This window comes from Berghia stephanieae, chromosome 2 (assembly GCF_034508935.2).
Source record: "Berghia stephanieae isolate SIO BIC M18660-M18661 chromosome 2, UCSD_Bste_1.3, whole genome shotgun sequence".
Lineage (NCBI taxonomy): Eukaryota > Metazoa > Mollusca > Gastropoda > Nudibranchia > Aeolidiidae > Berghia > Berghia stephanieae.
In genome coordinates, this window is record NC_088361.1 from 37,771,499 (window position 1) to 37,785,784 (window position 14,286).

Consider the following 14,286-nt stretch of genomic DNA (forward strand, 5'->3'; position numbering starts at 1 on the left):
GGCTTGAAGAACCGAAAAAATCCCGAAGTCACCAGGGTCATACCGCTTCAGCCTGTATTATTAGATCTTCAGTTATAACCAAATAAATACTGAACGAAGTTGTGATTTGAGAAATAAAAAATCAATGTTCTCAGTGGGCAAGATACACATTTAAAGAAATGACAACAACTAAAAGAAAAAAAACTTTCTTTGAACTACCATCCAATCGATGGGGGCAGAGTGGCTCAGCAGTACGGTCTTTGCTTCGTACCCGGAAGGTACCGAGTTCGATGACCCGACGCTGTGCTGTGTGGCCTTGAGCAAGTCACCTCGCCCTAGCTTAATTTGTGGCTCTGCACTGCGGCTGACACCTGGGTTATTCCAATCTTCCCTTGGAATAATAGAGCCTAGATACAAATTTCCCCTATGTGATGAATAAAGGGAATTATAAAAAGAAAACAAATCCAAATATTGCCAAAACTAGGTACACATATTTTCAGGTCTGAAAACTGAACTCTGTTATACACGTAGATTGACTTAACATTGTTGTAATGGACAATATATATTGCGTTGGTTTGAGACTATTCTCAATACAACAAGGAGCCCAGAGCAATTTGGGTTATAAGACCTGCAAATAAGTACACGTCGGACTAAATGCCTCAATTCGGTAATATGTGACCCACCAACTCAAACCGGTATTGTGTCAGAGTAAACCAGATGACGAAAAGTTGTATTAGGCTAAAATCATCAGATACATATAATTTTACTTTTCAGTTTGTTTTTTTTTTGTTTGTTTTTTTTTTGTTTTTTTTTTAAAGTTTTCTTCTTATTAAAACAAGAAGTGTTAGCTCAAGTTCCATCTCTCTGGTCTCGAATTCAATGTTCACCACCTAAGTCGTCCCGATATGATACCGTTTTGAAGTGATGAGTCACATATGTCGTGGTAAAACATGTGCCGCTATGTGATCTAGTGGTATGACTCGCTTTCGGATCGGGCGGTCCAGGGTTCGAGACCCGCTCTGAACGGGGCATTGTTGATTCCTTGGAAAATACTATTTAGTCACATTCCCGTGCCGTAATCAGGTGTAAAATGAAATCCCTGGCCGTGTGATGTCACCAAACGGCGTCATGTTTTGTCCTGGATATTGGTGTTGCTGTTGGATAGGGACCCCTTGAAAAACCCATATAGATAGAATGAAATTGACGTCACTCGGGTCTTTGTTATTGGTTTTTTCCATTCACGTTTATGAGTGATTCTCACTTAACTGTATTGTCTAGACTATAAAAGTTCATGGTTATACATAGCTTTGTGTGTTGGTCCGTTATACTTCCGGATGGCAATGTTATGAGTGTCTTAGCCAAGCGCATACTACATATGTAAATGCTCTAGATTGGGGGGCGGGGGGGGGGGGGGTTGACAGATAAAAGCTAATATCAAGATAAAATAAGGGGGAATGTTAGATTTTTTAATATAGATCCAGGCACTTTAATATATTATATTCTCCGCGATAAAACAAAGTTTTGATATTTTTAACTACAAGTTCATAGTTAAGTATCCCAGTACCCGACATAATAGCGTTTTGAGTCGGTATGGTCACCTATTCCACGACATCAGATAGGTTCTCTGATAACATCTTACCCGACTTCGTAAAAGAGAATATATCATATTATATGAGGAAATGGCCATGTCTTCCTCGCGAGTTCTTCCCAACCATGTTTCTTTAATTACGTCGTGTTCTGTTTAAAGTATGTAAATATGACTATGAAGGAACGTGATGCTATTTTTGGAATGAAAAAGTATGGTAGATAACAAAATGTGAACTATCATGTAGAGTACAAGACTCGATGAGTTGGATATGATGATGATGATGATGATGATGATGATGATGATGATGATGATGATGATGATGATGATAATGGTAGTGATGATATAATAATAATAATATTAATAATAATAATAATAATAATAATAATAATAATAATAATAATAATAATAATAATAATAATAATAATAATAATAATAATAATGTTAATAATAATAGCAATAATAATAATAATAATAATAATAATAATAATAATAATAATAATAATAATAATAATAATAATAATAATAATAAATAATGATAATAATAATAATAATAATAATAATAATAATAATAATAATAATAATAATAATAATAATAATAATAATAATAATAATAATAATGATTATGATGATGACGATGATGATGACGATGATGATGATGATGATGATGATAATAATGATAATAATAACAATAATATCTAGTTATACTAATAATGATCATAATAACAATAATATAATAAAATTGCATTATTATTAATAATAATACTAATAATAATATAATAATAATAATAATAATAATAATAATAATAATAATAATAATAATAATAATATAATGATAATAATAATAATATAATAATAATAATAATAATAATAATAATAATAACAATAACAATAATAATAATAATAATAATAATAATAATAATAATAATAATAATAATAATAATAATAATAATAATAATAATAAAGACGACAGAGCCAACAAACGATTTCTATGGAACCAACTTTCCAGCTTTTCATCTAAGTAATATACTCACCAGTTATGCCAGCCAGCCTTAACAGTCATAACAACCCACAAAACTATATGTAACCCAAAACGTTAAGAGGGCCTATATTATTGAAAACTAATCACTTAACTGGCTGTCTAAAAAAAACAATAACAAAGAGCCGAGTGACGTCGGCTTCATTCATTCTATTTTTTTTTCCACACTTCAATACGCACTGAACCCCCCCCCCCCCCCCCCCCCCCCCCCCCCCGCCCCTCCATAGTTAGCGCTGATTGGGGTTTCGATTCGCCGCCGGAAAGCCTGCTGGTCAAAGGCGGCGAGGGTCGCGAGCGAGTATGAGAATGAACCTCCCAAGCACTCACAACGAGTAATGGTACAATAACGATTGTTTACAGCTACTTAAAAAAAAAAAATCTAAGACCCTATGGTTGTGAGGTGTAAATCTTGACTTGCACTTGTTTTATCAGCTGAATACATAATGGAGTAATATCAAGCTCTTGAGAGATAAAGAGAGGATGCATAGCACACTTGTGAGTAATTGATAATAGATATACGTTTCCTTTATCCTGTTTGGTTGGTCATTCGTTTTTTAATGAAGAAACTTTTCATAAATAACATCGCGTAAAGAAGATTCCATTAATACTGATATAATATTATAACATTGATGCTACATACTATAACAGAGAGAATAATAATTTCATTACAGGGAGAGCTGTTTCTATTTACTTTTGTTTGATGCAGTTATCTTTTGTTTCTTTATAATACTTCACTTTATACTAGAACCCTGGCGTCATGGATTGCCATCTTTGACTTATAGAGTAAAACAACAACAACAACAACAACAACAACAACAACAACGTGACTCAGACTTTTGAGCATTCATAATGAGCAATATCCACTAAACGTGCTCAAAACGCTTTACAAGTTGTCCCTAGCCAACAGCAACAGTTAAGATGAAGAACGACTGTTAGGCGATATTACATTTTTTATTCCGACAGAGACAAAGCCAGGTACTCATTTTACACTTGAGTACAATGAGAGAATGAGAGCAAAGAGCCTTTTTTTTCCAACTATACGCCGTACAGAGTGGGACTCGAACCATGGACCCTCCGGCGATCCGAAGACCACATAGCCGCACTTTAGAAGTCTAAGGTTTATTCCGTTTCGACGACAAGTTGGTTTTCATTTCCGTTTGTCTATAAAGAAGAAAAGTTTTCTGACTGGATCTAAAATGTGTTTATCAGTGTAGGGAATTTATGTCAATGATAGATGATAGCCACGAGATTTACAGTCCTCAGAATGCGATCCACCAAGTCAATCTGCGGCTATGTGGTCTAGTGGTATGACACTCGCTATCGGATCGGAAGGTCCTGGGTTCGAGCCTCACTCGGCGCATAGTTGAGTCCTGGGAGAAGGCCCTTTACTCATATTCCCTCACCGTACTCAGGTGTAAAATGAGTACCTGGCTGTTAACAGCGTTATCTCTGTCCGAAAAAAAAATTGTAATATCTCCTAAAAGGCGTCATGTCCCGTTCTACATGTTAGATATTGCTGTTGGCCAGGGACCCATTGTAAAGCACTTTGAGAACGTTTAGTGGATATTGCGCTATATAAAAGCTCATTAATTTTTTTTTTCAATCTGATTGGAGGCCCCGATAGTTCAGTTGGTAGAGCATTCGCTTCACACTCAAAGTGACCGAGAACAAACCCAGATGACGTCGAGATCTTTTTCTGACCCCCTGTCCACCCATTGATTGGGTAGCACGATCTGTTCAAGCTGGCAGAAAGTACTTTGCGAATAACTTGTGTCTTATCAAAAGGGCAGTAAGCAATGTTATTGACTGGTTCACGTTATGGAAACCGGCATATACTCTAGCTCCATTGGTCGAATGGCTCTGAAGAACATTATGAATCTGATGTTATGTCGAAATGAACCAATGAATAAATATGACTTTAAAGTCAAAATGATAAAATTACTAAATTAAAGGTCTTTGCAGCTTAGTAGAAGAAATGAAATTGTCGTCACTCAGATATTTGATATTGCTTCTTATATTTTTTTATTTTTGTGATTACTGATCACATATAGATATCAATCAGACTATATGTATATATATATATATATATATATATATATATATATATATATATATATATATATATATTTGTGTGTTGGTACGTTATACTCGGCTGTCGGATGTTGTGAGTAGTTTAGCTTAACGCATAGCATCAATAAATTGCATTCACTACATCATGCTCATCCCAGACAAAGATAGATTGTTTTGGTGGGGTTTTTTTTTTTTTTTTTTTTTTTTTTTTTTTTTTTTTTTTTTTTTTTTTACTCAAACAAAGCAGTAAACATATAATATATAAAACTATATAATAAAGCATGGGTCAGCGGTACGGTCTTTGCTTCGGACCCTAAAGGTACCGACTTCGACTACCCGCCTCGTTGTGTGACATTGAGCAAGTCACCTTGCACTAGCTCACTTTGCGGCGCTGCACTGCGGCTGCCTCCTGGATTACTCCAGTCTTCCCGTGGAATAGACCCTAAGGACAACTTTCCACTTGGGGATGAATAAAGGGAATTTAAAAAAAAAATATTTATACAAGTCAAAGTGATACTAAGCTGCTAGAAGCTGTGGACTGTAAAAGTTAATTTAAAAAATTAATATAACAATCAAGAAAAGAACAAAATATCCAACACGGAACGTTTCGGTCTCAAACCCCTTCTTCAGCCAACATCAAAAACAATAAAAGCATTAATGCATTAGTTAAAAACACACAGACGGTAGAGCACTATTTGGCATGTCCATTCGAGTACAGAGAGGAGGTGCCAAATATTTCTCTACCTTCCACCTTCTGGTTTTGTATAATAAAATAAAGGGAGTAAAATGACTCATTAATGATACAAAACAAAGTAGACGACCTTTCGGCCTTTCACCTTCTTCAGGTAAACAAGAAAAGGAAATATGTTATTAATATTACATTGGCATTACAATTAAAACAGTATATGTAAAAGTGTGTGTGTGGGGGGGGGGGGGGGGGAGGGAGGGAGAGGTGTTATTAAAAAATACTAGAAGGTGATAGTGTCATTACTGACCCCCAACCTACCCTGTTAAGCTATAATATATTATTAACAAACAAAAAAGGAAGAAATATCGAGGGGGCCAGAGGGAAAGAGAAAGAGAGAGAGAGAGAGAGAGAGAGAGAGAGAGAGAGAGAGAGAGAGAGAGAGAGAGAGAGAGAGAGGAAGAAAAAGAGAATAGTTTTGCCAAGATGGGTGTCATTTTCTGGCCAAATTTTAAATATCCTAAATTATGTCTTTCCAGAGTACGGCATTGAACTGGTTAAAGAGATGGAGATTTGCGATGGAAATCGTTTAACTCACTCAATCCTAGAGATTTTTGCTTCTTTTCAAAATTCGGGGGAAAAAATGTATTAAAAATTAGTATGTACATAGATAGTTTTATTCAACTACCATTAACATGCAGTAGTTGAAAACGTTAGCTTTGATACTACGCTATAATTTGTCTCAGAAAAAGGTGATAAATAGGCGTGGGACAACGACAGCTAATTATACCAGAGGTGAAAGTAACACGATTAAAATACGGATCTAATCGGTTTAGGGTTGAGTGAGTTAATAGAAGATGATCGATTGACCACACTGTCGTACTCTGAAAAATTAATTATTTTTCATTTTGGCCAGAAAATTTGTCTTTCAAATATCGACTGATAAAAATGACCCTCATCTTGTCAAAAAAAAAATCTCAAACCGGGTCTTCCGTGACGTTCCAGATTTGAGAGCATTTTCTAAGATAAGGGTCAGTTTAATAGTCCGATATGATTTGAAGGTCGAGTGTTCCGGCCAAAATTTTATATGCGTGTTTTTTTTTAGAGAGTACTGCAACCTACAGTTGGGCAATATTACTATTTTTAGACTGTTTATGGCCTCCTTGGATTCCTTCATCTTTTTTTTTTATTGAGTCCCTCTCCAATGGAAATGACAAGCATATAAAGATATAAACCATATTGTTTGGGAATTGTTTAGCAACAGTCAATTATATACATGTTTTTTTAATCCATATCTTTATTGCATTCAACACTATTAATTTATTCCCTTTGAATAATGACCTTTTTTCTTTATTTATCTTCTTGTCTTCGTGCGGGCGCGCCCGCACGGGTGTGTGTGTGTGTGTGTGTGTGTGTGTGTGTGTGTGTGTGTGTGTGTAAGTGTAAGTGTTTGTATTTTGGGTTTGGAAGTGGGGGTGTTTTGCAGGGTTTTTTTTTCCTTAATTTTTGTTTTTGTTTTTGTTTTGTTTTTGTTTTTTTGTTTTTTGTTTTTTGTTTGGGGGGGGGGGGGAGTTGCTTGTTTCTACCTTCTCTCCTTTGTATTTTGTTTTCTGTCTAGTTTTCGTTTGCTGTTTATAATATGCTTTTGCTGTCAATTTTTCTTGTCTTTTTATTTGGTGGGCATGGGGGGGGGGGGGGGGTGTCGCTGTTTTATGTTTGGGGTTTTTTTGTTTTTGCTTTTTGTTTTGTTTGTTTTTGTTTTGTTTTTTTTTTGGAGGAGGGGGCGGGTTCGTTTTGTTTTTCTTTTGCCTTGTTATGTTTTTTTAAGGGGATGGAGGGGGGGGGGGCGCTTTGGTTCCCATCAAAAAGAGTGTTCCCTCGGGTCCCCTCTCACGTGATCGGATAATTGGGGGTTTTTTTCGCTTAAAACTAACAGATAAATGCAATATTTGATTGGTAGGGGGGGGGGGGGGGGGGGGGGCGGATCAGCTACAAATACATAAAATATCGAATACATGAATTCAGATGACCCTTATCGTGTCAAATTTATGAACTTTGAAGGGTTGAGAAATCATCAGTTAGTTGCAGGATGTGTAGGTAGATTCTTAGCATTACGGAACGTAAAAGAACGAGGATGGATTATGCTCTTCAATTGACCACAAGAAAAAATTCAGACCACAAAATAAGATGCCTTCACTATGAAACCAGAAGACAATTACACAAGGCATGTATCCAGTCAGTGATTTGACACTTTCAATGAGATTGGAACCAATTTTTTGATATCACACTTATGTTCCCTATTGTCTCTACTCTAATGAGTAGTGTGTTTTGCACATACAATATTTCTTTGGAACGGAGCTGGATTTCATTCCGGTTTCAGTAGTATGGACCGATTAGTAATAAACCATTATTACTTTTTATAAGATTCGTGTCTATTGCATTATCCGGATTTCGAAAGATAGCAACACTTTCATATTATTGTTTTTAAAAAGCAAACATCTGTTAATGTATAGAGAGAAAAGTAGTTAAAGAATAGATTGGAATTCTGGGATAGTGAGAAATGAAAGGGGAAAGCACTGTGAGAGAAGATGGGGGGGGGGGGGGGGGCAGAGATATTGAGAGAGGGAGGAAGGCGGAGATTGGTTCATATAGAACACACACAGAGAGAGTGAGAGAGAGAGAGAGAGAGAGAGAGAGAGAGAGAGAGAGAGACAGACAGACAACAGACAGACAGACAGAGAAACAGGAATGGATTCAGAGAGAGAGAGAGAGAGAGAGAAATAAAGAAAGAGAGAGAGAGAGAGAGAGAGAGAGAGAGAGGGAGAAAGAGAAAGAAAGAGAGAGAGAGAGAGAGAGAGAGAGAGAGAGAGAGAGGTGAGAAAGAGAGAAAGAGATAGAGAGATAGAGAAAGAGAGAGAGGGAGAAAGAGAAAGAAAGAAAGAGAAAGAGAGAGAGAGAGAGAGAGATAGAGAGAGAGAGAGGAGAGAGAGAGAGAGAGAGAGAGAGAGAGAGAGAGAGAGAGAGAGGGAGGGTAGATATAGATTTGTATATGAAACAGTACCAATCAAAGCAGAAAGAAAAATACAAGAAAAAGAATCAACCCCAAAAATATCAACATCAGACCTTTGATTACAGGTCAGGCGTGCTACCAATACACCACAAAGGTTACGGGATCGTTGGGACGACTTAATGCAAATTGATGCCTTTTGGTAAAATCACAAACATCCCTCAGTCGGACATAACGTACCAACACACAAACTTATGTGTAACCTTAAACGGTTATGTGAGAACTAATCACCAACGTGGCTGTGTGAAAACGTTAACAAAGAGCTGAGTGATGTAAATTTCTGCCCTTCTATAGTCTTACTAGGGGTCGCGTTCCGCTGTAAACCCTCGTATATATATATATATATATATATATATATATATATATATATATATATATATATATAGATCGTTAGCAGAGAGGGGGTAGATAGAGAGAGAGAGAGAGAGAGAGAGAGAGAGAGAGAGAGAGAGAGCGTAATAATGTCAGAGGGAGGGAGGGAGAGAGAAAAGAGAGAGAGAAAGAGAAGAGAGATAGATAGAGAGAGAGTTTTAAAGTCTGAGAGACAGAGAGAGAGAGAGAAAGAGAGAGAGAGAGAGAGAGGTAAAGAGAAAGAGAGAGAAGTTGAGATACAGATTGTTAGATTCGTGAAATGTGCTTTCTCGCATGGATAGAATGATGGCGTTGGGTCTAATGGCCCTTCAGCTGTCCAATGCTTGGATGACAACTAGTAATTTAAGGGCTGTATGGTCTTCGAGTCCCTTGTTAGCAGGCTGGTGGTACGGTGAGCTGGAGCAATCCAACATAATAGTCATTGAGATCTATGGGCCTTGAATTAATCATGGTTTTCCAACTTGAAACAACTAACCATCTGGACACAATGTAACTCTTTCATAAAGTTTCATAAGTTGGTTGGACGACACTAGTAATTTAAGGGCTGTATAGCAATCCAATATGATAGTCATTGTCATTGAGATCTATGGAACTTGGATTAATATTGATTTCTCCAACTTGAAACAGATTACTTACAACTAACCATCTGGACACAATGTAACACTCTTATATAGATTGTTCTTCCTTGCATAACTAAATTTTGAACAAAAGAGTGATGTAAAAGAAAACTGGTTCTAATCTCATTGGAAGCGTAAATTCACTCTTGTGATAGACTGGATACCTAACATGTGTAATTGATCTTATGGTTTCAGAGTGATGGCATCTTATTTTCTAGTCTAAATATTATGGTCGTCAATAGAGACCATCCATACTCGCTCTCTTACATCCGGTGATCTTAAGAATCTGCTAATACATCCTGCTACTAAAATAGTTATGCTTCATTATATAAACTATTCATTATTAGTCCTCCGAAGGTCTGGATACATAAACATTCCAAGGAGTTTGGAACCGGAGGAGTAGAATGCGTGATGTCATGACTTCTCCGCCCTATTAATAAATAGTTTTCCAACATGAAACAGATTACTTACAACGAACCATACGGTCACGATGTAACTCATACAGTTTTTTTTCTTTTTCCTTACATAACTAAATTAGAAATAGATAATCGATTACGGTTGGATGGACAGAATCTCAAATCAAGAAGAGGAAAACAGTAACAAGTGACGACATATTGCCCGTTAGATGATTAACCAGTCGACTGCCGTACTCTGGAAAAACACGTATTGAACAATTTGGCCAAAAAACTCGTCCTTTAAAATAATATCAAGGCCAGGTTTGAGAGTTTTTGCAAAGATGGGGGTTATTTGAATCGATCGATATTTGAAAGACGAGTTTTCTGGACAAATGTTTAAATACGTGTTTTTCCAGAGTACGACAGTTAACTGATTAATGCATTGCCTCGACAGATGTGATAGCTGGTTTGTGTGTGTGTGTGTGTGTATGTGTGTGTGTGTGTGTATGTGTGTGTGTGTGTTTAAGTCGAACAGAGATGAGGTAAAGGCCGCACGTTTTTTCCACTAGCCACAGTTAAACCGCAAAGGTAGTATGAAATTGGATATAAAATATCAACTGACAGGATAGGAGTAAAAAGGACTAAAAAAGAAACCATGTCTGGATTGAATTTGGCACTGAGAATGGACAGCGGGGGGGGGGGGGGGGGGGGGGGGGGGGGGGGGGGGAGAGAGAGAGAGAGAGAGAGAGAGAGAGAGAGAGAGAGAGAGAGAGAGAGAGAGACCTTCCTACAACAACGAAAAATCTCGTGAAAAAAATATTTGCTTAAATAATGATAATAATAATAATAATAATAATAATAATAATAATAATAATAATAATAATAATAATAATAATAATAATAATAATAATAATAATAATAATATAATAATAGTAATAATAATAAAATCATCATCATCATTATCATCATCATCATCATCATTATCATTATTGTTATCATCATCATTAATATCATCATTATCATCATCATCATCATCAACAACATCATCATCATCAGCAGCAGCAGCATCATCATTATCGTCATCATCATCATCATCATCATCATCATCATCATCATCATCATCATCATCATCATGAACGTAATAATGATTTTAAAAACACACAAAAGAGAAGAAAACAGAAATTTGCGGAGAAATTAATTAGTTACAGCTCCATAACACAGAATTAATCTGTTGATCTTTGACACAGGCTAAGATTACGAGGAATGTAATCAATTTACGTTGTGATTTGTTGGGAATTGTCTGACTTATAAATTGTAAAAACCAAAAAAAGCATCAAAACAGGCTTAAGAAGAGTGCATGATTCCCTTTTTTGTGGGGGGGGGGGGGGGGGGGTCAAAATGTTTGATAAATAGGGAACAATAGTGTGATGTCAAAATACTGGTTCCAATTTCATTGAAAGTGTGAAAAACAGTCCTCCGCCGTGCAACTGATCTTTTGATTTCAGAGTAATGTCACCTTAATGGGATTCAATAGTCTGATATCACGTCCGCCAAGCAACGAGCAGCTTGTTTCTAAACAAAGAATATCGGTACTTTTTATTCTTCATGCTGGCTAGAACACTTTCACATGCCATGTGATCAGAATGTATAAAAGTCAAAACATAATCGGATTTATAATGTTTTTCTCCTTTGGATACACTTTTATGTTCGTCGGAGAAGTATTTCATAAGGGCGTTCCCCATTGTTCCGATAGTTTAGAACCAGTTACTAAGTTACCATGTGTCATTTCGAGGGAAGTGACGTTACGACTGTTGAAGCGTATTTCTAGACTAAACAAATGCTAGTCATCAATAAAAATCATCCATCCTCGCTCTTTTACGCCACAATCATACGAATCGGCCTATGCATCTTGCTGCTAAAATAGTTATGCCTCCTATAACTCGATATGTAACCTATGCAATGTTTACGCATTGTCTGGAGGGCTGGTTAAGAACTTCCAAGGAGTTTTGAACCTGAAGAGAGGACGGTGTTACGTCACGACTTCTGCTTCCCATTGCTATCACATTAAAAAAAATAGTCTATAATAAGCACGCACGCACTTTTCATCTTATAGCGAGAATAAGATCAAAATACTGCCATCCAAAGAGCAGTGACTGGGTAGCAGGGTCTTTTAGATCTGAAGAAAATACTATGTGATAGAATAACGTCCTATCCAAAGGATAGCAAGCAAGTGCTATTGTCCGTTTCACACTATAAAAACCGGGATAAACTCCGACTCTAGGGACCAAATACCTGAAGGAGTTCTGCCATAATAATATTACTAATTGAGTTAGGAATTCATCACTCAAGTTAAAGAAAATCTCTGTGAATCTCAACAAACATTGTGCACAGACATAAAGTTGACACGCTGTTCTTTTTTTTTTATGCAATATTTTAGAACTAAACTTGAAAATGTGACCCACTCTCTCAAAATACTGTTTTATCGACTCACCCTTTCATAAAAGTATTTTGTTGAGTTGATATGAATAATGAAAATTTAATTTAAAGTAAAAAGTCATAACACAAATGCTGCTGCTTGAAGCTCGAAGAAATAAATAACAAATGTCAAATAGACGAGAAGATGGTGTCGCTAAGGCGACCATCCATTCATTTCTCATCGATTTATTGACAAAGGACACACTCGAAACGTCCATATCATCTGTTTTCATTAATTAAATTGAAGCTTCCGTTCCAATTGCTTATTGTGATTTAGTAAAAAAAATGATGATACTTAATTCGGTCGAATTTTCATGAGGGTCATTGCTTAGAGTAACAAAAATAAGATTAAATTAATCTTAGTAAAAAACAATTAAAGAATTAACGGCTTCAAAAAAGAACAAATTCCCAAAGACGGAACCCTTCTTCAATCAAAGACAAAAGCAATAAAAGCATAAATAAATAAATTACAATAAAGACGATTGAGAGATGAGAGAATGGCGAAGCTGAGGCGAACCACGCCATCCTCTCATCTTTCATTGATTTGTGATTTGTTGCCGTCTATCTGGTTTTCAAAGTAACGCATTTATGTTTATATTGTTTTTGTTGTTGGCTGAAAAAGGGCATTGTGCCCGAAACTTTCCGTGTTTGGTAATTTGTTCAATTTGAAAGCTTTTATATTAATTTTGGTTCATGACTTGTTACAGTCCACAGCCGCGAGCAGCTTAGTATCCAGGTCACTATTCTAGTCATTCGAACTTTAAGATTTGATTTTAGCAGCTGACTCACCCCGACTTATTACCGAATTTGGGCGATGGGTCACACATTTAATCTATAAATCAATCTTTTTTTAAAAAAATCAATTGCGTCACGGCATTTGCATTAAAAAATTGAATATATTCTGAAAATAATAATAATGAAAAAGAGGCAATTTCTTGTATTGCTCTCGGTTATAGACCATTATTTTTGCCTCGTTTTTAAACAATTTGTTCTAGAATTTTTGAAGCGGAATTTTAAAATTTAAATTATTAATCCAAAAATTGCTTCAAGCATTTTCTCGTTTTGATACAATTCTATTTATTTGAACTTCAAGCACCTCGACAAGTCGCATTCGTATCGCACAATCCATATAAGCTTTTGTCGGACAATTCACAAATCGGACCCAAACTTAGATGATATTTGGATTAAAACACGTTTATTGAGAGAATGCATTTGACACCAAATTCAATTTCTTGATAGGTGTATGTACGAAGAATAATTACAAAGACCGATCAACACCGGGCTGGAACCTCAGTATTGTGGATTGTTGTTTTTATGAGTTTGTCTGCTTTTGTGAGTTTTGTTCCATCGTAGAAATAATCAAGCCCCAAAATCGTGTTTACATAATGTGTGCTGTCTTCATAATAATGTTTTATGAGTTGAATACAACCAAGGGACAGAATCTATGATAAACGCATTCACATGACTGGGTTATAAACACAAGTTTTAATTAATTATTTTCACGAGCTTACCAGAAAAAAGTTTATGTGCTTCATGTTATATTGTTAGATAAAGCTAACACCCAAATACTGCTGAGTAGTTCCAATACTTGCAAATCATATTGAACCAATATCAGTATCACTTCTGAAAGTCATTGCAACGAATACACCTACCAGTGATTATCATTGCTATAATTCACCATTAAACGATTTTATGAAGTTTGATAGTAATTATGAAGAATAGGGCTCAACAGTCGTGACGTTATTGCCCTCGTAATGACGCATAATAACTGTAACTGGTTCTAAAATATCGGGAAAATGGCGGACACCCTTATGAAATTAAATACTTCTCCGACGAACATAAAAGTGTATCCAGAGGAGAAAAACATAAATCTGATCATGTTTACGACTTGTATACATTCAGATCACATAACATGTGAAAAAGTTCTCACCAGCATGAAGAATAAAAAGTACATCAATTCTTTGTTTAGAACCAAGCTGCTCGTTGCTGGGCGAACGTGACA

At 35.9% G+C, this 14,286-nt stretch overlaps 1 protein-coding gene across 1 annotated transcript in view; it reads left to right on the forward strand.

The window, feature by feature from the left end:
- The first annotated feature begins 2,896 nt into the window (after window positions 1–2,896).
- LOC144964822 (octopamine receptor 1-like) overlaps window positions 2,897–14,286 on the forward strand; it is a 120,256-nt gene continuing 108,866 nt past the window's right edge. Inside the window, exon 1 of the mRNA XM_078899477.1 lies at window positions 2,897–3,098. The gene's annotated coding sequence lies outside the window, so the exon portion shown is untranslated. The remainder of the gene's footprint in view (window positions 3,099–14,286) is intronic.